Source organism: Corvus moneduloides, chromosome 11 (assembly GCF_009650955.1).
Source record: "Corvus moneduloides isolate bCorMon1 chromosome 11, bCorMon1.pri, whole genome shotgun sequence".
NCBI lineage: Eukaryota > Metazoa > Chordata > Aves > Passeriformes > Corvidae > Corvus > Corvus moneduloides.
In genome coordinates, this window is record NC_045486.1 from 15,571,508 (window position 1) to 15,598,901 (window position 27,394).

General features: G+C 52.2%; 1 long non-coding RNA gene across 1 annotated transcript; it reads right to left on the reverse strand.

Moving 5' to 3' along the window:
* Positions 1-26,726, reverse strand: LOC116449580. Its single transcript, XR_004242451.1, has 2 exons — positions 26,322-26,726; positions 1-12,677 (listed from the first exon to the last, which is right to left on the reverse strand). It is a non-coding gene; the product is annotated as an uncharacterized LOC116449580 (long non-coding RNA).
* Between the last annotated feature and the right edge of the window lie 668 nt (positions 26,727-27,394).

Here is a 27,394-nt window from a genome sequence, read left to right on the forward strand (position 1 = left end):
TAGACGAGACGGACGATTTATTTATTGATTGATTTATTTTGGTCTGTCAGGATGCAGCTTTAAAGTTTGTCAAGATGAGCAATGCTCCTCGGAGGCAGTGACGACAGTAGGGCTGGCTCACCTTGGGTGTGCAAGCTGCAGAGAATAGGTCCCCAAACCCCCTGAGACAGTGAGGAGGCATTTGTTATCCTATTAGTATCCTGTTATCCTAGGCTCTAGCCTCCTGCACTTATAAAATGATGAGTTGTGACAGGTTGAACCTTGTCTGGACAAGCTCAGGAAGAGCCAGCTGCTAGCCCTGTGATGGCATTATGAACGAAAGCCATCTCCAGGCATGGCTTTTCTTCTCCATCAGGAGCAAAACAAGGGTGCTGTGTACCCTACAGGAGGTGGCACAGCAGGCAGCAGCTCCAGGACTCTCATTTGGCTGAGTGTGCACGGTTGTGCTTGGACCTTAATGCTAAACAGAGGATGCTGCAGGCAGCACACGTGTCTGTCACCTTCCAGACGTGCCTGGGAGCAGATGAAGCCGTTTTCTCACTTGTCGTCCCAATTGGAGCAGGGTGCAGTACAAGCTTGTTGTTTTCCTTCCCCAAAGGACTGGGATTGAAGGGCAGGGAAGCAAAGTGCCGTACACAAGAGATCTCACGCTTGTGTTCACTACAAGCAGGGGAAGGTTCTTTGGAAGGGTACTATGGGTTGGATCTTATCTCTGCCAGACAAAGTGGCTAATGCTTGCTGTGGTCCCAAGCTTAGTGTTTAGGGGCTGGTGCAATAGATTGTCCATGTTTCTGTGAGTTTGGCTCCAGCTCCCTACTCTCCAGGCACGGCTGGTGCCTGAGCTGCTGAAACCTAACAAGGGTTGTTATCCATCCTGATGGCTACTACTGAGGGCAGGGAGCCTGTATTGATTTCAGGAGCTCTTCTACCATTTTGCAAGCTTCAGTGACCTCCTCACATGTTCTGAATGCGAGGATATGGGAGATTCTTGGCAGGGTCATCTGCCCTGCATCACATCTGCCCTGCTCGTAGCCCATCTGCCTAAGACTGAGGATTACAATGCTGTGTGGAGCTTCTGCCCAGAGCGAGGCATGAAGGGCTTCTGAATTCAGTGTTGCTCTTCTCTCTATCCCCATAAAACCCCACAAAGTCTTGCTGCATCCCACACACCTCAGTGCTCACCTGCAGCAAGCCCACCTCCTCCCTGCGGGCTGATTATCAAGAGCTTTCCATCCTGAGGTTTGCTATGCAAACATCAAACATTTGTATTTAAATATTACACTCTTTTGCTGATGTGAAGCTAGTAATTACAGCCAGATGGGACCTGGCTCACAGGCAGACACGAGGCCCACACGCTGCTCAATGGTGGCTTTTTTTTGCAAAACCATGTGGCCGACCACTGGCAGAAATATCAAAATAGCTGAATGCAATTAAAAGCAATGGGAAATTAGAAAAAAAGGCATTCTAAATATATCGTGCAATGTATTCCAGGTGAGCACTAAATGTTCTGGCTGCAGTGCCTGGCAGCCCTAGTACTACACATGGGACATGATCCAAGCCAGTGTGCTCAAGCCATACATCCCTCCAGGCACAGCCTGGCAATGACATGCACTGATTTGATGTCAGCACTTCCTGCAGCACCAGCAGAGTCTGATCCTGCAAAGCGTCCCTCAGCTGAGGAAGAGCTCTTTTTGCACAAGGGCGTGATTCAGCACATGTTCTAGTCCATCAAAGTGGCCCCTACACAAGAGTGTCACAATCCCAGGGCCTCCTCAGCTGCTGAGTGGAGGGATCACCTTCACTGCACAAGCCTGCACACATTTCTGCCTTGCGCAAGCTGTCCAGGGTAGGAAATAGTTCATTTTCCACCACCTCCAGGATTACAGATCTGCTTCTGTTCAAGGCAAAACAAAGGCGTTGCACTGAGTGGTGGATTTTTTCCCCCTGGATAGTAGCCCACAGTCCATATTCACATTCAACATCTGATTGTGTTTTTAATAGATAATTGTCCCCCCATTGCCTCTCCCCTACACATCAACCAAAAGGTGAGCAGGAACGTACCAGTTTAAGCAAAATGCCTCACTGTTTGTGCTACCCACCACCTGTGTTGTATATACACACCACCAAGTGCCCAGGAAACAATCCCTTCCTTGCCCCACACCCCTGACTGAGTTTCAGCAGTAACAGTGATGCAGGTAACAGCCACCACTGTTGCCTGAAAGAAGGACTAGAGTTAGCCCATCACACAGAGTTTAAGTAGCCCCAGAAACCACTGCAGGTGATGCCATCAAGAGCTATAAGGGCTACAACCCTTCCTCTGCACATCAACCCAGCTCTGTGTCTCACCCTCTTTTTTACTCTCAGGATATTTCCAAGCCAAGCAGTGCAAAGCCAGAGCTCAGTTTCCTGTCCAAACATCCAGGGATGTTTAATTCCTCAGGACAACTGCTGAGATATGTCCTCCATGTTGCAACAGTCAGCGCTACACAGGTACCTGCTCACCCATCCATCTGTAAATGGTGTCCCACAGCCAGCCTGCCAGAGAGGAGCCAGCAGCTCTGTTTGCAAGGAGAAAAAAGAGAAAGCAGCAAACTGGAAAAAAAAACAAAACAAAAAACCATTGCTTTGTGAGAAACCACAGAACCATAGCAAACACGTGCTGTCATTTGAGACAAGTGCCAAGCCCTGATAGGTTTCCCTGTTGAGGAAATCAGAATCAGCCTTGGTGAGAGGTGGAGAACCTTGATCTCACTTGTCTGCTATCTCTCTGGGGTCCGCTTCTCCCTCCTTCTGTGTTCTACAGGTTTCTAACTTCCCAAATCTTCCTCAACAGACCATGAGTAGAGCTTTCCAAGGAAGCTTGTTTCTGATGTCATATGCCCCAGGAGAGTGTTGTGCTGGGAAAGGAAGGGAAGGGAAAGAAAGGGGAAAGAAAGGAAAAGGAAGGACTCAATGCCTCTCTGCTTTCTACACCCAAGAAGCAGAGCTTTGGCATACCATTACCAACCCTTGTTTCTGCAGTAACCTTATCCAGCGCTGCCTGGGTCTGTGCAAGCTCTGTTGTACTACTGTTGCCTTCATGAATAATGGATCCCCCTCCACCTTCCCTCTCCTCTTCCCTGTTAGATCTCATTTCATGTTGTATGAAATGGTATGTTTGCTGCTTCCCTGGGGTTGATCTGAACATTCTGATTCCCAGCTCCAGTTCCCCCTCTTCCCAGACTGCGAGTGTAACACAAGAGGGCCCTGACTAGTGAGGGCTGAGCCTGTACTGGGGTCGCCTTTGGCTCTTGTCTTGCCTTCTGCTAGGAAACAGTTGATCCTTGATGTTCCTAGGAACCTGTAATTTCTCCTTCTCTTCTGGAATTTTCCATTTTAAAGACTAAAAGTAAAGTTCCAGGAAAAAAAGTCCATCATTCTAAAAAGTCAGGTCTCTATGCCTAAAAGAATCATAATTCTACACGAGTTTGGACCACAGAACATTGTGGGTCACTTCTACAGTGCAGTCTGGAGAATTTAATTTCCTTTGTTCTTGGAATTACCCAGCTTTATTGAGCTTTATCTGGTAAAGACCGGTGTTTTTATTCTCCTTCAGAAGCCACAGACTCAGCAGTGAGGCAGCCCCACTTTTAGCAGGGAATATGTTGTGGCATTTAGCAGCATCATGGGTGTCTCTTGCCTTAGGTCCTGCTGCAGTAGCACCACGATTCAAGGTGGGGACTTGGTGAAGTTCAGATAGCTCTGTTTTGAGTGGCTTTGTAGCAGTTGTAGGTTTGTAGACATGAAGGTCTGTCAAAGCTGTGTGCTGATCCCAGTTTCCCAATCTGAAGCACCAAGTTCATGTTCTCTGGGGCTGTACCTTACCTCTGTGCCTTCTGCCACCCTCACCAGCCCAGCTTTTAACCTCGACCACACTCACTTGGTGTTGCTGCACCTGCAGATCCACCATCTTTGGGAGTTTCCCTGAGGAGAACCCATGTTTAAAAAAAACTGTGAGGATCTGAAAATCAAAGGCAAGGATGTCAAAAAACCTGCAACCAGGAGAGTGGAGTCTGCAATTTAGGTGAGAGTGTAATGCTTACAAAGGGAAGGGAAGAAACCAGGGTCCTCAGTGAGAAACCCCACTGCCAGAGGCCCTTGGAAAGACACCAAATCAGTTGCCTGGAAACTAATGCTGCCCCTCGTTATTGTCAGCAACAGGAAGAACCCACAAGTGCCATAATTCAGGCCCCCACTACTGTCTTTTTCTCTTGGCTGAATGGAAGAAGCAAAGAGAAAAGGCTTTTCATGCTCTGTGGGTAGCAGGGTGTCTCCTTGCCCTCAGCTCAAGGGATTGCAGGCTCAGTGCTTTTGCATCTGGATGGTCAGTTCCCATGGCAAATCTTGTGTCCTGAAATTTAGAGGCTAACTCATCCTTCTACAGCTTTTTAAAAATTAAAGAACAATTGAAGTTGGCAGGAGCCTCTGGAGACCATGTAGTCCGACTGCCTGGCTCAAAGAATATCCATCTCAAGCAGGTCGATTTGTACCACATCTCATCAGGTTTTGAGTATCTCCAAGGATGGAGACCCCACAACCTCCCTGGGCAGACAATTCCAGTGTTGGATTACCCTTCTGGTGAGGTTTTTTGTTTAAAGTTTAACTCGAAAACCTGTTGACAAAAAGGACTGTATAACCAACTGTTATAGAACAAAACATGCATGTACACATGAAGTTGCCCAAAACAATCTGGTTGCAGCACATTTAGAGTTAATTCCACAGCTAAGCGATTTTCTGGGGGACCCTCCTTCATGCCACACAGAGGACAGACTTTGCACCGTTAGCAAAAAATCTCACAAGGCTTTTCCACCGTGTTGTTCAGTGCATGAAGCCTGAGGCAGGATTTGCTGCACATTATTCAATCTCTGCTAGGGAGGTAGGATTATTAGTCTCCTAAAAAGCTTTTCAGTTGAGTTCACTAAAATAGCTGAATGTTTCAAAACTAGTAATGATTTTAGCTTTGCAAGTCCCCTGCCAGAGGATGGGTCTATGCCATGGCTGTTTTACAGAGGACAAAGCTTGAGCCTAGAAGGGCTAAAGGGATGGGGTGCTGCATGGACACACCAACAAGTAGGACATTACAGAGCACTTAAAAAGGTGTAGCAGCTTCCCTTCAGGTCAAGAGGCTTTAAGAAAGCCAGTCCCCCATGGCAGACCAAGCTGCTGCACGAGGAGCAGCTCAGTGCCAGTGGCAGTGGCAGGGTCTGTGCTTCCCCTGTACCCAGGCATTGCTCTGCCTTAGTGTGCTCACCACACCAAGTCATTTCCTACAGCTCACAGCCAAAGAGGAGTTGGGCTGTAGGACAGAGGGAATCAGTCAACTCAAATTAAAAGAGGCCAAGATTGCCCAAACCTGGGTCTAGGCAAGTCTGGCTCATCCTAGCCTAAGCACTTTGCATTTGGTGAGGGCAAGTTGAGAATAAAGAAAGCACCTGAAGAGTCAAGCTCAGGCAGACAGGTAGCACAAAGCCTCTGCCATGTGTTCTGCTGGCCCTCGGACTGGAGACCTGTAGCCTTTGTCACACAGGTGGTGGCTAATCCCTGCTTCCACAGCTGTTTCTATAATCCATGGTGGCACTAACCCGCTTGTCTATAGTTCAAGCAACCTTTTGTCTTCAAACCAGAGACCACTGCAGGGACCCCTTTTCCTGATTGCCCCTAGGAGGGAGATTTGGCTTTTGTTTGGGTGAATGCTTTCCTGATTCAGCACGGGAGCAGGGAACAGGACACACGTTTCAGGAATTAAATCCATTGCAGGAACTGAAAAGATCCTAGCCCCCAAAAGCTGGTCCACAATGTCAAGCGGGGGGGGGACAGGAAGGGAGGGGGACAGGAAGGAAGGGGGACAAAAAAGACTTTGCAAGGAGCAGACCAAAGGCAGGTCTGAGTTTCACTGTTTGTGGAGGAGAGCAGAGCCACCCCCCTACCTCCCTCCATCTCCCAGCCCTTCCCTCTTACAAGCTGCAAGTCCCTGGGAGGCCCCTAATCTGCTTTGCTGTACAAAAGACCCAGTCTACTGGCTTTCCTTTTCTTTTTGCCTGTTTAGAGTTGAAGTGGGGATCAGTTTCCAGGCACGAAGGCGAGGAGGGGGAAGGAGGAGGGTGCAAATGGTCTCTCTGCAGAAGAGATCCTGTGGAGGGCAAGAGCTCAGGTAGTTTCAGGTGGGAGGGAGGCACAGGGACACAGGGTCTGGGGTTGTCAGCATCCTTGCTTTCTAATTTGTGAGTTTTTCTGCTGTGCTTGGCTATCACTTGCAAACCAATGGAGAAGATAACTCCTTCCATCTTTTGTTTATTCGTGAAACAGAATCTCCAGTCTCTTGATCATATTCAGAGAATTTTTCTGCACTGCTTCTGGCAAGAATTCAGCCTACCTGTCCAGGACTCCTACCCAATGCTAGATGAGGTCTTGTCAGTACTTCGCAAATGCTATTAATAATTTCCTGCTTCTACTGGCAATATCCCAAACCCCTCGGGTCTCGTTCGCCTTTTTGTGCCTTTAGCTCATTGGTGGTTCATAATCACCCATGACTGCTACAACGAAGTTCACCTCCTCCTCAGTCATGTCCAACTGACACACTCCCTGTCTAGCACAAAAAACCCCAACCCTGTGATTAGTCTTGCATTTCGTGCTCTTGAATTTCAACTTGTTCCTGCGTCTCCGTGCTCAAGGTTGTCTGCTGCTTTCTGTTTGATCTCCTGTCTCCTCTGCATTCACAATGCCTCTCCCTTCTGCGTCATCAGCTGGCTTAACCTAAGCGCTTCCACTTCTTATGACAACATCATTCATGGAGAGAATAAACAAGATGAATCCCAGGATCAATTCCAGAGAAACTCCAGTGGTGAACTCTGTCTAGCCTGCTACTGCCTCTGTCCAGAGGTACAGCTTCTGTACCCGACTGCTATTTCTTCCCACTAATCCCACCATCTTCAGTTTAATTAGTAATTTCCCTGTCACTCCATTGAGCACAGCTTGGCGCATTTGTCTAGAAATTTGTCTAGATGAATTGAGATGAGCAGGCTGTCTCGGCCGAATGCTTTCCATGGCCTGCTGAGCTGGTTCTGCTCCAGCTGTTTAACCGAGCTGGCCTGCAAATTTTGTTCCAGGTCTTTGCATGCTACTGACCCATCCTACAAACTCCCCACATCCCACAGGAAAAACATGAAACAAACAAGGAGTGGGTACTACATTCACAACCTTCAGTGTGGTTCTTTCTCTTCTGCAAGAGGTTCTGCCTCTGGAAACCTTGCCATCCCACCTGCATTTTGGTATTTTGGTTTGTTTGGAAACCAAAAATGCCTGCTTGTCCTGGCTTTAACACATCAGCATGTCTGACTTTTGTACCTTATTTTGTTATACCATTCAGGCTTTTTTTCATTCTCTATCTTGCATGTTGACCCTACACCCAGCGTTATCATCCTCTTCAGACTGACAGGGAGCCACATCATGAACATCTTTGCTGCCCAATAGAGCCACTGTGCTGAGTGGATGCCTGAATGATACTTTCCCCAGTGTTGTAACACCCTTTGTAAGATTGGTGTCAGCTTGGTTTCCCATGTTGTCTTTACTGCTTCCAGGTCTCTGGAGTATTCTGTCTCTTGTCACCAAAAACTGGTGGGGAAGGATATTTATCCAGTTGGAACTTAATTTCCCATAGCTGACCTCGTCCTTTTCAATGTGAGGCCAACACATCCCAGATCCAGTCCTCCGGGCTCAGGTAGCTTTAAGGTTTTGCATTAGCTTTGCTAAATGCTGTGCCAGGGGACCTGGCAGTCCTGCTTCTTTTGACCCTCAGGCACTGGGTTCCAGATGTTCCCACTGCAATCCAGGCCTGTCAGAGGCAACTTTGATGCTCTCTGGGAGTGGACCAGATCATCTCTAGTGCAGACAACACTAGGCCTAGAAGTAACCAGCCTTCATCTGGATTAAACTGTAAAAGCCTCTCTGAATTAAACTGTAAAACTCTCTCTGTCAGGCTACTGAAAAAACCGGTTTTCCCCAATTTAATCCAGCCTGCCAGGGTACTGGGGTCCCCAAGCAGAGAGAAGTCCATCCTCAGTCAAGAGAGATGAATGGACTCTGAACAGACGGACGAGCAGACTTCATGTGTTGTAGAGGAGGCCGGGACAGAGCCCAAATCATGTAAGGGGCAGATTGGACAGACTCCCTGGAGGGTCACCATTCTGTGTTAGCCTTTGCAGGGGACTCCCTGGGCGTTGCTGTGCTCCCCGTGCCTCCCAGGATGCTGCTGGCTCTCTGGGTACCCGGCTGCTCCCACCTCACCTGCCCTGCTGCGAACACCAAAAGCGAAGCCGGAGCCTCACCACGCTGCCCTCTAAAGCCTCTGTCTTGCGGTGGAAATAAATTGCCTCAGATTCCCGTAACTCAGGCAGAAAACCCAGGCCCCTTGCTGATAAAACCAGGCAGCCTGGACAGCGTTGCCCTGGCAACCTGCACTTTCTTCCCCATCCTTTTGTTCGGCCTCGGACCCAGACTTTTGTACCCAGCCATAATGGGGCCAGACTCTTGGGATGTTTACGGGGTGAGGTGAGAGGAATTTCATTCAGCCGTGTCTTGCTTGGCCCGTCTCCTTCCGCAGGGTGAGGGAGGAATGTTATTGACCAAGGCCCCATGCAGCGACCAAGGCACTAAAGAAAGGCACTTTAGACTTTCCGACAAAGAAAAGAAATTCCTGCCCTCCCCCCTGCAAACATTACCCCCCCTGCCCCAACTTGCCTTTTGTTTCCTTATTTCTCTTTTGGTAGCTTCCCCACTCACCCACTCCTGCCCACAGCTGCTCTCACCAGGCACAAACAAAACCCTTCAGCGTGCCCGGTGTGCCTGCCATCTCCAAGTTGCAAGGCATTCAGTAATCCTCCTGGATCCCTATGCTCCGAGGCACCTTGACAATAAAACAAAGCTGGACGTGCACTGAGTTTGCAGGAGCAGGAGTGGTGTGAAGCTGAGGTCGGGGCATGGAGCAGCCAAGCACAGCAGGCAGCTGGAGCAGGACCCCAGCCCACTCTGAGGCCCTGCCATGCTCAGTCCCTCACCCTCTGGTTCAGGCTGGAAAGGGTTAAGCACATCAGGTCCAGCTGCCTGCTGAGAAGACAAAAGTCTGCCTTGACATCCAATATTGAAGCTCCCAGGGACACCACTGAGGAATTCCCATTAGCTGGTGTTTGTGGAAAGCCTTATATCAAATGCCAAGGACAGCCAGTTTGCTTTCCTCATGCCAGTGACTGGGAGAGAAGCAGCACCTTCCTGGCACTGCATTTCAGGGAAGAAGCAATGCGGACACAGACCAAGTGGTGCCTTTATGGAGGAAAAGCAAGCAGATCTTTCCTTTTGTCCCCCTGCACAGCTGGCAGCTCCAGCAGCGGGCAAACCACCCTGGAGAAACTCTAGCCTGACTTGACCAGACTGTGCCTGGGTTCAGGTAGCTCATTTCAGAGGAGAACCCCATAGCACCACTCTCTTCCTGGCCTTCAGACTTTGTAGTGTCTTGGGAGAAGTCAAATAAATCCACAGTTTGGGCAGAAGACTCTGAGGACCTGTTACTGGCAACACAATTGTGTTTCCTACTCACCCTGCCCCACACTGCTCTGCTTTCAGAGCACCTGTGCAAAGCCAAAGGCCTGGGAAGAGATGGGATTCTGGGAAGGATGGGCACTGGGTTTTTTTCAGTTCTGCTGGGGGCATAAACAGAAGATAAAGCCCAAGCTGGTGTTGTTTGAGTGGGTAGATGAGTTGAGTTGAGAAGTGAGTGGCTCCTACTATGGGTGCTGTCCCAGTGCTCGGACATCCTGGGAGACTCTGCCCAGCAGAGAAGAGCCTGCAACTCATAGCAGAGACAATGAGTGTCTTATGGATGGTGAGAGACACTGCCAGAAGCTTTTCTTTAATCCTGAATGGATTGTTATGGTATTGCTCTCTCCCAGCTGGATTACCTGATTAAAAGTGAGCTCATGCATCATAGCCTTTCACTTCAGCTGGCGCTGCAAGAGGATGGAGGAAAAAGATCCAGGCACCAGTTTTCCTAACACTTGTCTTTGAGACTCTTACTCTTCTATCATGTCCACTAAAAAAAATTAAAATTCAGCTAATAGATTTAAAAAATGATTAGTGAGCTGGACAGCAGAGAGGAGAGGCGACACAGAAGCCACAAGACGGCTTCTCTTGGGACTGTCGCCAGCAAAAACTGAAGCCCAGGGTATGCCCAGTTGGCTCTTGACAAAGGACTGGCACCATTTCAGTGCTGCTTGCCTCAAAGGCATGAAAACCCAGTGAAAAACTAGGCTGGGAACCAAGAGGAAGCAAAATGCACACCAGCCATGAATAATGGGGCAAATGTGTCAATGCTAACAGCAACACACAGCAGCCCTTCCCATTGTCCAGCCTTGGCAAGGTCTTTCCAAAAGAGGCTGAAGTGAGCCTTCCTGGATCAAACAGAGTGTGCCTGCAGGCGTGATCCCCAGGCTGGGTTTGATTTATGTGTTTAGGGTTAGTGATTCAGCCACGATGAGGGATCACGCACTGGAGGCACTCTCCCATTGCTCCTCCGTCACCTGCACCTCCCTCACGCCAGCCTGCTGACCCCTCATTTCTGGGCGGGTTGCCTCAGCATTGATTTTCCTTTCTGAAAGTACTTCAACTTGAAGTGCTGAAAATGGCTCCTCAGCAACCTCAAGATGTGAAGCCACACTGAAAGTGTCCCTTTTCTTGCATTTGCAGGAGTGTTAGCATTCATGTTTTTCATGTTTCTGTGTCGTGGGACAGAGAAGAGGTCAGAGCAGGTATGGGGAAGCAGGCTTAGGTGCACTTACAAACAGATCTCTGTTAGGAGGTGCAGCAGAAGAAAGCTGCTTGTGGACCACAAGAAGCAATGAGGACTGTGGTTCTCACTGCTGATGATAGAGAAACTTGGGCAGCAAGAAACCAAATGCCCAAAGCAGCTGAACAGGGAGAAAATCTCTGCTCAGGTGTCCCTGCTCCCCCACTCCGCCTTCGTCACTCGCTGCATCAACCCTGAAGAAACCAGGTTTTTTTCTACATAGTTCAATGCAATCTTGAGAGGGTTACAGGATCCCTTCAAGGTCTCAGTGAGAAGGTGTGGTGCAACATCTTCAAATGGTGCCTTCAAGAGCAGCTAATCCGGGACATCGGAACTGTGGGAGTGGGAATTGTGTCAGGCTGGCACAGGAAAAGTTCTGCCACTAATGTCTCATCAAGCCAACGCGGGCTTAACCTGTCAGGCAAAACAAGAAGTGGTAGAGACAGAGTCCCAGTTAATAGGCTTTAGGACATACAAAGCAGCAGGAAACCCATTTTTCTCCAACCACCCACATCCCATACGGATGTAGCTTGGAGGGTTTTTTTCGGCTTTGTGTTGGTGGAAACAAAAGCAAGTCCCTTCTGCAGCCCATTTGAGCAGGAAAAATGAGATAGAGGCTCCTGGCAAGGCTTGTTTTATCAGAGATGCTTGTGCTGAGGGCTAGTATAGAGACCAATGAAGTATGAATGGTGCACTAAATTTGGGGCTCTCAGGGATGTCTCAGATGGGACAGTGACAACATTGCATTTCCTCTTGCCTTGATCCAGATGGGTTTGTCCCGTCAGTGCCACAGAGTGTTGACAAGGCGTTAGCTGTGATGCTGCCCCCCTCTTTTTAGGGGGCAAATTAGAGCCAGTTTGTCACAGCAGAAACCTTTCTGTATCCAGCCTTGCCCAAAAGTCCCCAGGAGAGGTACGAGACAGTTCCTCTCCATAGGGCCTGCAGCAGATGTTCAATGCAGCCAAAGCTAACTTGTTTGTAAATCTGATGAAGTCAAGTTGGGTTTTTCTCCTGTTTCAGATATTAGTTACTTTGATGTGCATAAAACACCTTGGATGATCTGTAAGTCAGAGACTTCTGCATGGAAATATTTCCCTGGGTTCACTTCTAAAAGAGAGAGAGAGAGAGAGGGAGAGAGAGATTTTTTCTGAAGTTCCCTTTTAAAAAACAATCCATAACTTCAATTTTCAGATCAATGTAAAAAAAAAAAAAACCTAAAAAAATCTATCAAATTATTCTCTTCCCACATTCTTCTGATACTGCTTTTCTCAGCCCTCTCTTCCTCCCAGCCTGTTAGATGTAGGAGCATTACAGGGTGCTCAAGGTGACAGGAGACGATTTGATTACAGCAGCTGAGCTCTGAGTGCCATCAGTTCCTGCTTAACCCGCTGGCTGGGGGGAGCACAGCAGCTGTATTTTCCCTCCAGAGGTGGGGCTCCATAGCTTTGGTGGGTGAAAGAAGATGGAGTTTGCTTTAAAAGGCAAACTGTCGGTGTCATTAATGAACTTGAGTTGTGTCAGCGAAGCAACAGAAAAAAAATTGGGAAGCAAAGAGAGAGCAGCTGAAGAAATTCCTAGATTTGCTTTTTCTGTCTGAAGAACAGAGATAAAAATGTAAAGGGGATCAAACAAATGGAAAACGCATCAAGACAAAGCAGAAAGGGTGTCAACTTTCCAGCAAATTACACACTCAGCTTTTAGAGACCACAAGTCTAATTTCCAGTCCTCCGGGATATTCCAGGGCATCATCTTCAAGCTGGCTTCCTCATTCTGCTGCAGTTGGGTCTGACGGCTGGTGTGGGCTCTAAAATGGTGAGGGATTAGAGCTAATAAAGGCAGCAGCCCCCCCCCACCCCCTCGCTGTATTTTAGGAATGGCCTTGTGCTGGAGATGGCACATTGTTTCCCTTCTACAACCATCCATCAAGGACAGTTCATCTCAGACTCCGATAAATCCTATTATTTCAGCTGCACATTTCCACTGCCTCCAAATCAGCAGCTGATGATACGCAGAGTGTTGCAATAAATGTTTATGGCTCTGCTTCTCCTCAGCCTTTAATTTCAATGGTTTGATGTTGATCAGCCCCTTGAACAGCCGCTCGTTCACATCATTACTGGTGTGTGCAAACAGCCCGCGCCGGGGACCAGCGCCAGCTCCGCTGCCGCACTGATCTTGGCTTGTTAGAGGTGTTTCCAGATATGATCTTATAACTCATGGAAACAAATGGTTTCCTCCAGCCCTGAGTTAGCATCCTCTGCCCTGAGTTAGCATCCTCTGCTGTAGCACGAGCATATGCTATGGGTGTATTTATGCGTGGCTGAATGCCCTGGGTGTACACATAGCTGGGGATTTTATTGAAACCTATGCCCACCTCGGTGCTTCTGGTGAATTCACAGCCGAGGCACACCATCAGTTTAGGAGCTACACAGTGGCTGTGAAAGCCGGTAATTAAACATTCCCCCAAACCAGCGAGCGGCCGTTTCCCTGCCAGCCTCCTGCCTTTGCCCACAGAGCAGACAGATGCAGGGGAGGATGCTGCTGCTCTCCCCTGCCTGAGCTGTTGCAAAGGCCAGAGGATGCTGCCATGGAGGTCAGGACCTGCTGGTGTGAGCTGCTGTGCAAACATCTAATTTTTGCCACGTTTTGGACACAGCAAGTCCAGCTATGAAGTCTTGGTGCAGATTTGGGGCAAACAGCCTGTATGGTGAGTCCAAGGCAGAGCTGAACCTGCATCCCTCAGGTCTTTATCCAAGGTGACCATCCTTGTACAGATCCCAGTGTGGACTGAGATCCCAGTACTGACCATGTCTTGTGCCCCGCTAGGGACAAAGTCAGGCTTTCTCAGCCACACATCTTACCAAGATACACAAGTCAAAGTTCTAGGCCACCATGGTAGCCAATTTGACAGACAGCACTTCACAGCTCCATGGACACAACAGCTCAGAAGCCCAGAGCAACAGCAAAACCTGTGGGACCTGAACTGAAGGCACTTCCAGGCTGCTCAGGGCCAGGACAGTGCTTATGGGGAGGAGGAGACAAAAGGTACATCATCAAGTTTGCAGATGACACCAAAGTGGGATATGTTTGGAGTGGGGCATGCTGGTGCCAGCTCCTAGCAGCGTGGCCCCTGTGTGACTGGGGGGTATAGTTTCTTGGAAGATGCTCCAATTCTGGCACAACTAGAGGTGTCACTGTGCAGGTGTCATGACTGAAGGTCTGGCTTGGCGATGGTGCACGCTGCAGGAGGTGAGTGGAGATGGAGCTGTGCTCTATACCAGGCGCAAGGCTGTGGGTGATGGACAAGGGAGACAAGAGAGGAAACAGTAGTTTCTCCACACTGTAGCTCTTTGCAGGTGTCACTGCAGGAGAAGACACAAGTCCACGAAACTCAGTTGCGCTGGGATTCTATGGACATGAGCCCAACAGACCTCAGTGCTTGCAGGGACAAAGTGGTCTCAGGTGACTGCAGCTGGGGGACCACGTGTCCCACATCCCCACCGTGGGATGCTGACTTGCACCTCCAGCTGTGCCAAAGCTGATGCTGGGAGGCTCAGGCACAGCAGGAGGACACAAGGGAGGACCAGGAGCTGGGGATGGGTGACGCCTGCAGGTGGTGCTACCCAGCTGATGACTGCGCCATGAGTGGGGCGCGATGCCCTTGAGGAACAAGCGGAAGGCTGACCCACAGGAATACCTGCTGGCCCAAGCCTGGGGAAGGGGAGCAGGGAAGATGAGTTGGGGCTCTGCTTGCCAGAAAAAATGAAGTTCACAGCTCACTTGTCAACATGGAAAAGGGAAGGGGGGGCTTCCTGGGAGCGGGATGGAGCCGGGGAGCGCGGGTCGTTAGCCTTCTGCTCACATCGGCGGGGGAAAGCAGTTTCATTTGCTGGCCTGATTGGACTGATGAGATTTCCATATTCTTCATTAAGGGGCTGCCAGCAAGCGCGGCTGGGCTGCCATTTCCCATTACTCACAGCCTATCCATTATGCAAAAGGCGAAAGGGAGAGGGATGAGCCCGTGAGCCCAGATAGCGGCTGTAATGATCCTGTCAGCCTCGCGCCCGGCGCCGGGGAGAGGGGAGCCAAGGGTGCTGCAGAGCCTCCTCGGAGCGCTGCCTGCCTGCTTCCCTGCCTCCTTCCCTGCCTGGGCACATGCTCTCTGCTGTAGGGGCCACGTTGGTGGCATCAGGCGTCTCATCCTGGCCTCTCCATGCCCAACATTCAGCTCTGGTGCCCTGCCCCACTCTCAGCACTGCAGCAGGGGGACAGATGAGCCAAGTCCCACTGCAGTGAGCCCAGTGCAGAGGGAAGGGGGGATGAATTACCAGCCCCAGGATGTGCTCATTGGCCTCCTGGCCATCCAAGGGGGCTACAGGACACTCCCTCTCCAGTCCCTTTCCCATGGCAGAGGAAGTGGGGTTGCCTGGTGCTCTGTGCATTGCTATTGCGTGAGGATGAGGTGGCAAGGAGCAGCGAGAGCAAGGTGAAAAAGCCTCCTTTGGTCATGGGAGGATAGAGGGCATGGACAGGTCCATCTGCGCCCCACTGGCTCCCAGGTGGGCACTGGTCCTGCCTGGGTGCTCTCACCACACCCCATGGGAGCTCCAAGCCTTCGGGCTCGGTACCCTACTACTCCCTGTCCCTCCCCAGGGATCACAGCCCACGTGTGGAGCTGTTTGAGGGGGCTGAGTGCTGTTTGAAGGATGATGGAAGGATCATCGCCTGAACCTGGATCCACCCAGAGAGAGCCTGTGCTAGGGGAGGTTGGGAAAATTACCTCTCAGCCCCAGTATTGAACTGGGTTGCTGCAGGGAGGTCTCGGAGCTGGGAGCTCTTCCCAAGGTATCTGTCACGCCTGACCTCAGCTGTCACCAGCAGGCAATTATCTCGGTGCTGAGAGATCACGGTGGGGATGCAAGGACCCATCTCTCCTCCTGCCTCCCCTTCAGCTCCCTTTTCCCCATCTCGCTTGCCACAGTGGTGCAGGCAGCAGGAACTTCCCATTGGATAGAGGCCGCAGGAAAGGCAGCCCCCCAGAATGCTGGCTGTGCTCCCCGGCCTCCATCCCGGGATATGGATGGAGGTCTCTGCCTTGCTCCTGCCTTACTGGGAGTTGATTCATGGCATGGGGAGAGGGATGGGGTGCCTGCACAGCCTCTCCATCCCCTCAAAGCCTTTCAGCCGTATTTCACAGAATTGTTTACGAGCCGAGCCTCCCTGGAGGGAGCGTGGGTCAGCTCCAAGCGAGGCTGCTACCGGCAAGGCTGTGCTTGGAGGAGGATGCCAAATGCCCAGACGCTGGAAGGAACAGGAACACGTGTCAAGGGAGAGTCTCCATTTATTAGTGACAGTAACCTCAGCAAAAAATAGCCTGGTCTTTGTCACATCTTCATCCCTTCAGTGTCTCTGCAGGGCACAGGCAGAGCAGCTCTAATTGCTCCCGGGTGCGGGAAGCACAGATCAGAGCCTGGCATCTCTCTCCTCACCCTCTCATGTTTCCTTCTCGCCTTTTTGTCTTCCTCTCCACCCTTTTCTCCACCATCCCTCTTTCATCTTTCAGCACCAATATGATCAGCATACATGGCTGTGTTTGCTGCTTCATCCCTGCCCATATTCACCTTCACAGACCTTCAGAAGTCTTGGCCTCAATGCTGGGTCCCTGGGAGGCTGTCCTCTGCCTTCCTGGCTGCTTTTGGGGACTGCTATGGCACAGGCTCTTGTCCCTCCCCTGTGTATAGGCAGGAGGAGCACACCAAGAGGGACAGGCAGGGGCAGCACATGCTGCCCCACGGTCAGGCCCTGGCCTTGGGGTGGGAGAGCCGCCTGGGGGGCACGGGGACAGAAGGGTTAACTGTCCCTGGTGCGGTGCCATTGCTGGGTGCCCATCAGCTGCCCCGTGTTGCACCAACAGCGGGCACTGAATCCCTTCCTTGTTGGCAGAGCTCCAGCCTGGCGGAGGAAGCTGCTGAGAAAATGCAATTACAGCAAACAACAGCCACACGCGCAAGCGCTGCAATCCACACCTGGCACTAATTAACTTAATTAGCCCTTAATGAGCTACACTGGTCGGAAGGCCTATTTTTACTTAATTATCCCCTAATGTGCTTGGCAGAAAGTGGGGGCCCTGATGGATGGAGAGGTTTACCTGGCTTCCTCTACTCCGGCAGGATACTCCATCATCCCGGCATCCCTGTAATGAGCTGAGCTGCCTGTGAGTGGAGCGAGGATGAGCCTGGCATGGGTGGCAGCCTGGCACACAGCGGCACCTGCCTGGCCAATGGCAGGGTTTGGCTACACTTAAGGAGGACCCTGTGTGGCTTGTCCCACTGTGTCCCACCTCCCGCAGGTCTGGGTGACATTTAAGACAGCCTGTGGTGGTGCACTGGTTGAGTGAAGTCATGGTGCTGGTGCAAAAGGCTTTCCTGGGATGTGCTGGCAGGCTGTGCCATGCAGTTCCTGGGGGGATGGCTGGATCTGGCCTCCAGGTGGCTGGAGAAGAGGTGGTGGCCCTGGTCCAAAGTACTGTGTCCCATCCCAGGGAGCCCCATGCAATGAAACACCCCGTGCATGACATACACAGGGTGGGAGGGAGCAAGCCCATTGATCCCTGGGGAAGGTGAGACTGGAGCAGACTGGGGCTGGGAACAGCCCAATGCCACCAGAACAGCTCTCCAGCATCCTATGCTCTCCAGCTGCAAACTAGGTGAGAGGAGCTGGTACCAGGTGCAGGGAAAATGCTGCGGTCCCTGGATCTGGCCTTGCTGTTTCCACAGCAACCAGCATCACCCAGCCCAGCCCTGGTTGCTGCAGCATCTCTGGGGGCTTCCTAAGAAAGCCTGTCCCGAGCATCTGTGTTAAACGTGCAGGAGTCAACAGCTCCAAACTGTGTCCTGGGGAGGCTGAAAGCAGCATGCAAGAACCTGCTGTGGCCAGCCAAGGAGGCAGTGACAGGATAGGGAGGGAGGGGATGGCGCCTGTCACTGGCCCTTATTCATACCATGCCTCAATGTAAAGAATTCTTAAATTAGAAGAAGAGCAGGAGCCAGGAGGGCAGTGCTGCTCTCCCAGGCTTGTCGAGCCACTTCCCAGATGGATATGCCTGTAAATTATAGATTGAATTTCCCGTGCTTTCCAGCAGCAGTGACATGCTTGCGAAGGAAGCGGCTGTCTCCCACAGCATGGCATGGCTGGACACTGGGGGCTTGGTGCTCTTCTCTCACCTGCCCGGCAATGCCACCACCAACACGGCAATGCCACCAATGGCCTTGCCAGCAAGTGGCACCGGGCTGTGCTGGGGCAGTCCTTCCTCCTTCCCCTCCTCCTCATCACTGTAGCAGATTCAATGAACGGTGCCATGTCCCAGTATTACCTTCCCTTGGGTTTGGTCCCCCCTCCTTCCTTTGTTCTTTGTCCCATTCCTTTGGTAGGATGTTTTTCTAAAGCTATTTTAGTGAAGTTTCTCTTTCTAATTTCTTCCTTGTTAAGTTTTGCAGCCCAAACCTCAGCAAAACACTGGCCTGTTGCTTTCCCCGGGCAGGCTGTGGTGCAGAGACATGGTGGGTCCCTGGCTGCTGGGGTCACTGTCCCTGCACACCATCCCATGTCCCTGCAAGTCTCTCTCAAGACTGTCTGGACTGATGGATCCTTTTGTCTCTGACTCATTTGTTTAACAGATTCGGGACCAACAAATTGGCCTTTATTGCCTTTTCTGGGTCTTAAAGGGCTTTGCTGTGTGCAGGAAAGGTGTGCAGGCTTTTAGGAGATTTCTTCTGCTCTGGAATTTGGTTAATTTGCTCCATTTTTCCTGGTGACTCGAATCAGAGGTGTGAAACCCTTTATTTATACACTGAAGTGTGTTGAGTATTTAAAGGAGGGTTTAGAAGCAGATATTGGGGGGGATCTGAGGGTCCTGGCTGCTGCCCTGGCAGCAAAGGGCCTGGCCTGTCCTCTGGAGCATTCTGTCCTTAAGGGGATTTCTGTCCCAAAGGCACATCCTGCCCTGGATGGGACTCTTGTCCCAAAGAGGCATTCTTATCCTGGAACAGGGGATCCTGTTCCCAATGGATGTTCTGTCATGGGCAGGGGTCCTATTCCCAAAGAACACCTTGTCCTAAATTGTTGTCCCATGCCTAAGGAACATCTTGTCCCCAGGGGTTATGCTGACCTGGATGTATGTCCTCTCTCCAAAAGGGTTTCTGTTTCCACAGAACATCTTCTCCCACGGGATGTTCCTTCTCCATGAGGTGTCCTGCCCCTACAGATGTCCTGTCTGAGGTGGAGCTCCTGGCTGCCCAGCCCAACTCTGTGGGATGTTTTCCACCCTGCTCACACCATGGCACAACTGGGTATCCATGAACACCCCTGGTGACCCAGCTTTCCCCAGGGGACCACTGCTCACCCAGCCTTGCCGTCACTACACCCCCCTCCCCACAGGCAGCTCACAGGAGGATTATAGCAATGCTTTGATGCAGTAAAAAGGGGTCTTGGGTCACTCAGGGGAGCCCTGCTGCGGGGGCTGGCAGCCATTCCCAAAACTGGGGCTGTTAATTTGTTGTTGTGCAGAGTAAATAGGGCACTGAAGTGCGTTTGAAGGTGAGCTGATACAGATTTATTGGTGGTTGGGCCTTTTTGGGAGAGGCATTTAAGCAGCACTAAGACGATGCTGGGAGAGGGTTTCCAGCAGTGAAATCTCTCATTTGTCCCTAAAGGAGAGTGGGGTGCTCCAGCCATGCAGCCCACCTGGAAAGCCCTTGCCACTGCAGCAGCACGGCTCTTTTAACCACAGCCCGAAGCCCCTTGCCCTGTCCCCATCCCCTCCCACTCTCAGTGGGGTCCAGCATCCCTGCCTTTGACCTCTGCCTCTACCAAGCAGCATTTTGGCATCTAAATTCAACAGAAAGAAGCTTTTTCCCAAAGACACCTTTCTCCTGGCAACCCAAGGGTGCTCCCTGGGGACAGCACCCACCTCACCTGAACTCCACTGCCTGCCTCCCTGGAGAGAGAAAACCCCATGGCAGGGCTCAGGCATCGCCCCCACTCGGGCTTCATGTTTGTCATTATATTAATCTCTCATTTGAAATGGATACAAGGAGGGGGGAGAGATAAATTAGTCCCATTCTTCTGGGAAGAATGAAGTGACCCTGCGAGGCGAGGGACGACCGTGCCAGCCCCACCGGCCCAGGCAGAAATGCTAATTTCTCCTTTCCTCCACCAAAGCCGGAGTAAAAATGCTAATGGGGCTGACGGCGGGCTGCAGATAAAAGTCTGTGTCTGCTCGCGCGCACACAGATGGGTTTGAGCGCCGCGATAAGCTGGCAAACAAGGTAATTAAAATAATTAAAATGCTAAACAAAGGGGAGGATGGAGACAAGCGGTACAAAGGGCTGGGAGGGATGAGCAGCTCCTGGGAAATGGTAACTGGGTGCGGGTAAGGAGGAGGAGGGCAGAGGGATGGAGGTGGGTGGGCTGGGAAGGAGAAGGGCTGTGGGGTACACCAGGTAACCATCCCACCGGGGAGCCCCATCCCTGTGCTGCAGCTGGCCCTGGCCACGGGGACATCTGCCTCTTCCATCCCCTGCCTGCCCCAGTGTCCCCTGCACAGGTGACTGGGGGGAACCTGGGAGCCCAGGCAAATTCCCACTGCCTCGGCAAATTTTTCCAGTTTAAAACAAACTGCCCCCAAAACAGGCATGTTCCGCTGCTGGAAATTGCTATCTCGAAGTCTCCCTTTTATTAACAGCATCCATTAAAATAGAAAAAAAAGCAAGCTTGAAATTAGAATTTATTTTTGTTTCAGGCCAAGAGAAACATTGGATTTGAGCAAAGCAGACTTTTATTTAAAGCCAAGTCCTCAGGTGGCAGGCAGCTCTCCCCTGCAAGGAGAGCTGGAGTCTGGAGCCAATCTAGAGACCTCTGTGCTGTGCTGAGGCCAAATCCCAACATCGCCAGCTGCAAATCCACACTGGTGCAGCATTTGGCAGGGATGTCCCTGATGGGCTGCCACCACCACACAAGGTGCAGCATGGAATTGGGATGCCCCTGCCAGACTGTGTTGCCCCATGCTGGGTTCAGAATGCCCCAAAGGACTGTGCTTCTCCTTCCCCATGGCTGTGCATCCCTCCCTGGCGCTTTCCTGGTGGCCACGGCGCTGGAGCAAGGAGCCTGCGAGACAGTTTTAGCAGGAGCCACAGAGGGTGGGGAACAAGCAGATGCCCTGTGAGATGCAGTGGGGGGGTCGGGGCTGAGATCCCCCCTCTGAGCTTCCTGCTGTGAAGGAGCTGTAGCCAAAAAGCAGGCCGGGGCCTGGCAGCCTGCCCGCGGTGAGCTGAATCTCCGGCTGCAGTTTGAAGCTCGCAGACAGCTATTTAACACAAACAGCCAAGCTGTTATCTTTTCCCTTAGGGCCACCATCCCTTTCACTTCTCAAATGCCAAATTACAGCCTACATTTAATTTCAATGCCACGGGGAGATGCATGTCAAGGGAGGGCAGCTTCGTTTAAAATTAGCCACATTAGATTAGCGGTGATACAGCCGGGGAGGAGGGTTCGGAGGGAGGAGAAATGTCCCCATTAACTTTGGGGGAATTCCTCTAGGAATGTTGAGGATCTGGGGTCCAGCGGAGCCAAGTCTGCCCCATCTGCTGCATCCCTGGCTCCACGAGGGATGCTGGTTCTGGCTGGGGATATCCCGTGTTTCATGAGGTCAGGGAAGGGATTTGTGGTGTGGGAGGCACAGTGCGGAGCTGGCACAGACAGATACAGGACACAAAGTGTGTTTCCAGCCATCAGCCGTGAATTATTTGACCAAGGGAAGTTTATAAGGATCTTCAATGAAAATAGTTTATTTTTTTCTGCACAGCATGCTTATGGGAGCAGGGTGAGGTGGTGCTGGTTTCCTGACCACAGCGTTGGCACTGATGGGATTCCTGCAAAGTTTTTGCCTGGATATGAGTTGAACACGCAAGAGGGTAAAGACCAAACAGCCTCTGCTAGTGCACAGCTACATTCTGCTCTGGTCTGAGCCCCCAAAATGATGTTTTTTGGCGGGGGGACAATCAGAGGAGTTTGAAATCAGCCGCGCGCACATGGAAAGCGTCAGCCCAAATCTCAATTTCTTTTTCTTTACATTGAAATGCAGAAATGCTAAAATTGTGGGCAATGCTTTCATGGGGAATAGTGACAGCCAGGAAAAAAAGCGAGAGCCTGTAATTGCAGGCTTTCACTGACAGCAAAACAACCCTTTAATAATAACTAAATACAAGGAGCGCGCAGAGAGCAATCTTCTCCGAAAGAAACAAACACTGATTTTTCTTTTTTTTTCTCCTCACCAGAAACATCTCTGGTACAAAAGGGCTGGCTGCCCTCACCAACATCTCCTCCAGCCCCAGGGATTCAGTTTGCCCCACCAAGGATTTCCAGGCTCACTGGTGTGTGGCAGGGCAGGGTGAGCCCTGGCAATGCCCCTGTTCCTACATGCCAGTACCCAGTGGTGCCAGCCCAGCCACTCATGGGGTGTGTGATGGGTTCCTGGCAAGGTCCAGCATCCCTGTGCTCTGCGAACCAACCTGTTAGTTTTAATAAAATGAATAAAGCCTCAAAATCCCCTGGGGTAGAGCTACAAGGAGTGGACATGGACAGGCATTGGGAGTGAAGCAGAAGAAATAGGGAGAAGGTCCGCAGGGAGGTCCCTGAGGGAGTGGGGGCGGTGGTGCCATGGAGCAATGCCACCCCTGCTCCAGCTCCATACTCGGGGGTAACTGGGCAGCCCTGTGGCACAGGGGTACTGCTGCACTTCCCCATTGCAGAGGTCCTTGTGCGTGTCCCCATCTCAGGGCTGCCCCTGCCCGTCCCTGCTGTGGGAGCGCTCCCACAGCGCTGGTGCTGGCCGGCTGCGTCCCTGAGGGCATTCACCTCAGCTCACCCCAGGTGACACAGGGAGAGCGACAGGTGACACGGTGTAGCTTCAGCAGGAGCACAGGAGATGTTGATGGGTCTATGGCTGGTCCCATGTGGAATTCAGCGTCTGTCTCTCGCATCAAGCCAGTCCTGCAGCACTCCCAGCTTTAATGGACTGCGCTGCCCTGCTCTGCCTCACCAGACTCCCTGTCCCGCACAGCAAATCCAACACCCTTGTGGGCAGCTCTTGCCCACCCAAAGGTCACCCAAAATACAGTTTGCCTTCCCGTGCCATCAGCCAGCTCTTTTTTACAGCAGGTGAGGAAGCGGCGGTGGAGGAAGGGGGGAGCACGGCCAGGCAGAGCCGAGCCGAGCCGCAGGGATGCTCCATCAACATGCAGAGCCACGTGCCACTTCGACGGTGGCCGGACAGCGTCTGGCTCATCCAGACAAACTGCTGCGGGGAAAGGTGGAAATTCAGCCCCGGAAATAATGGTGGAGAAGGAAGCCCCTCACATCGAGCCCAGGACAATGGGCTGAATCCCACCTCTAGGACCTGCCAGCGGGAGCCCTTTGTGACCCTTAATTAGGCTTTAATTTAGGTGGAGTGAGGACAAACCTTCAGCTTGTACAGACCAGTGGTGTAAAGCCGGTGCCACCCCCCGCCTGTCCCCTCCTGCCCTCTCACGGGTGGCGTTCGGGGTGGGAAGCTGGTGTGCCAGGTCTGGGCTGGCCAAGCCGCCGGGGCCAGCCCTGGTACTCAGGAATCTGCCGCCTCGTGGGGCTTCAACTAATGTGACTTGCATCTGTAATTTACTTTTAAAAGGGGATTCTTGCTTTCTCTCTCTCCACACTGCCTGCTGGCTGCTCCTGGATTTTCCAAGCAAAGGGAAGGGGAAGAGGGGTATGAATAAAATATCATCATGACAGCTTTTTTATATATATACATGAACCCGCTCTGTCAGGCTGCGAGCTTCATTTTTAAATAAGAAGCTCAGCTCCGTTCCCAAGAGGCCGGGAGAACGCAGCGGGCTTTTAAGAGAAGGGACCAAAACAGAAGAGCATTTTCCTCTTCCATCACATCAGACTGGAGCTGGGTTAATTACGCTTCTCTGTCCTGATTTAAGCACGGGAGCTTATTCAGTACAACTGTTCCTTTATTAATGAATTGCAACCCAATTTTAACCGGAGGAAGCTGGCGAGGAGGAAAAAAAATTGGAAACCCTTTTGCCAGCATGCTCTGTTTGCCGCTGCTTTTCATTTACATAACTTCAAAGTGATGCATTTTTTAAACCAACCTATTTTCAGGTCTGGCTGGACTGCATGGGTGCATGGACATCCATGCAGATGTGGCATTTCTCCGTGTATGCCCACTGTTGCTGCAGGAGGCAACAGCTCCTGGGCAGGGCTGGGATCCACCATCCTGCTGGGCTGGGACATGGCTCTCCACACTCTGCTGCTGCCAGAGGTGCTGCTGGCTGGGTGAATGTCACCACGAGTTTATGACCTGGTGCCAGCCAGTCCCTGCAACACATCCTGGGACCCAATCCTGCCCTGTCCCATCCTCCCTAGGATGGACCAAGGGGTTCATGGACTATGCCCCGGGGAGCAGGGATATATGCTGCTCCAGTTCTGTGCTGGTCCTGCAGGGCATCACTGGCACCTCGGGGTCCCTCTGTGCCTCCCCGCAGCATCGGGGGAGTCGCGGGCATCGCCGGCGCTGCCACGCGCCAGGGATCCAGGGACATATGCTGCTTTTTCACGCCGCGGAAACACCACCTGCTCAGCTTCCTGCTCAGCCCCAGGCAGGAAGGGAGGGGAGCCCATCGCCCCAGTGTCCCCCAGCATGTCCCCACAGCCCCCTGCACCCAGCAGGGCTTGGCCTCTCCCTCCCAGCTGTGGGCATCCATGGGTGGCCCGAGCTCTGGAGCGCTGTGGCATGGCACAGCTGATCCCCAATGCTGTGCAAGCAGAGAGAGCTGAGAGCAGCTTTCCAGCTCTGTGGTGTGCCAGGACACAGCCCGGTGCCAGCACCCACCACTGACACCCTCCATCGGCTGGCTCCACACACGGGAGAGGTGCTGGGATAGGGGGGAGCCTCATGGATATTCATGAGCAGAGGATTTGCTGATCAAAACGCGCAATCCTGTTTTCCTTTATAATATATCTGGTTAATACAGACTTAATGAACAAATGAATAATAAATTAGACCAATTTTGTTTTCTTTCTTCTTGGAAAGGCGGGCGCAAAGGGGGACTCTGTGCGGGTTTGATTGATAGCAGGGGCTTGCTGGGAGATCTGCTCCTCAAACCCTTATTAAATATGAAACAAATAACGGTGCAATTGGTTTAATCTTGTTGCAGTGGTGGATGCTGGCTGGGCAGGGAGAAGAGGAGGAGGCTGGGAAGAAAGAGGGATTTTCAGCTGCCTTCACCCCACACCAAGGCAGGGTTCAGGTCCCTGAGCAGGGTGCTGGGCACCTCGGTGGTGGTGGCTGCACCATTAAGCAGAGCACAGTGTGGGCACAAGCTACAGGAAGCAGCCGGCACTGCATGGCACCATCGTGGCACATGGCCCAGGGTGATGCAAAGGCATCGTGAGGGAATGGAGCAACAACATCATTGCACCAGCTGGATCAACACAGGGTCTTCTGGGCTCAGCAGGGCAATGTCTGAGGAGCTGCCACCAGAAGAAGGACGAGATGACAAGCTGCACCAGGGAGATGAGTTGTGGGCACCCCCTGTCACGGCTGTGAGCCTGGGATGGCGAGGGGCCGTGGGTCCCTGCACAGCAGCACAGCTCACTGAGCTGGCACTGCCTCTGCCAGCACGGCTCATTGCAGCCTCCGGGGTCGTGTCACATCCCACCTGCTGATGTGAAGCACTGGGAGGAGGTGTTGAGTCATGGGCCACTGGCACATCCTCCACCTCGCAGGACTTTGGGAAGACAGTTGCTCAGGGCAGTCCAGGGTGTTTCCTAGGGAGCACTGGGGCTGGCATGCAGGTCTCCAGGAACACAAATCCCTTTCAGAAACACCCTCCTGGCCTTCAACAGGCTCCAGCATCTGGGCTTCATCCTGGTCTATCTCCACAATATCCCACCGAGATGCCTGAACCACCTGGACTCCCTGCAGAGCCAGTGATGGGAGCATCCTCCTGCCCTAGGAGCACAGGGTGCTGGGCTCCTTGCAGGGTGATGGACTTGGGCATCATGGGTGGCTTTCCCAGGCCCAGCACCCCTCTGTTCTGCCAGCAGGGCCAGGCAGCGAGTGACTCCAGGTGGGTGCCAGCACCCCGAACCACCCAGTGCTGCCTCAGCGCACCCAGCCTCCGCTGGTGCAGCAGGTGCTTGTTGTGGAAGCTGCTCCTCTCCAGGTAGCCCCCCACTGCCATCATTTCAATCAAAAAAAGAGAAGGAATTCCCAGCTGCTGTGAGCTTAGTGCCGCTCCAGCTGCCTTGGCCCAGCCTCACCGCTTCCCTTTGAGGCTCAGAGCCTCTCACTGGAGTCCCGGCCGTGGTGGGAAGCTGGGTTGGGGATAAAAGTGCCGCTTACCTGCTTACTTCTGCTCCAGCGCCCAACGAGCAGCAACACATGGATTACCAAAAATAATTCCCCCTAGAAAAGGAGGAGGGGGAAGAAGAAAAAAGAAAAAAAAAGAAGGAAGAAAAGAAAAGAAAGCCTGTGCTGTGGGAACAGCCGGCTAACCTCGAAAGCCTCTTACCTGGCTAGATTTAACTGCCTTTGTTGCTGCATCAGCCTGAAAAATCCCCTCTTGCATCGTGTCAGTGCTGCTGGCAGTTCCAAGCCGCTTCCCGGCCCTTTGTAATGAAAGGCGGCTCTGTGCAGCGCGGCAGCCGCGGCTCCGCTCTCCCCGCTCCGGCTCCTCTCCCGGGAGACCCGGCTCATCTCTCGCACCGCTTTTCTTTGCGGGCCTGTGCTCGGTGTGCACGGGGCTCCAGAAGCGGCCTGGGGAGGAATCGCCTGTATTAAACAGTGGCCCTGGCATTAACTTATCTTCTTCCTCCTTGAACCTGCTTATCGCTGTGATCCCAATTGCAGCACTTCCAGCTCGCTCCAGAGGGGCATTTCTGAGCCATATCTCCAATCTATTAATTAATGGCTTAATTAATGCTAGAGGAATGGCATGGGTTCGGACTGGGGACATGAGGGGCAGGGGAGCTTGAGTGAATCCAGGGTGCTAAGGTGGAGCTCGAAGCTGTCCCGGGGGGTTGGTACTGTGGGACACAGCTCCCACACACTGCCGTCCCCATCCTTTTCCAGGGCAAGCCCCAAGGCCACCTCTGCCACCATGGCTCAGAGCCTGGCATCTGTGCCACACTCCTGGCACAGCAGCACTGTGGGGCTGGGAGTGAGCAGGGGATGAATGGGACCAAGCCTGGGTGCCATCTGCGCTTTCCCTTGGGTTTTTCTGCCACCTTGGTGCCAGCCCTCAGATACGAAAAGGGAGCCAGATCAGCTGTGAGGCATCAAAGGGAGACGTGTGTATGTGGATGGGGTGCAACACCAATGCCAACGTCCCCTCTGAGCTGGTATCACCCAGGATGGTGGGTGACAGCCACCTTGCCTGGGAATATTTGGCAGAGGTGGCAGTACCCAGCTGGAGG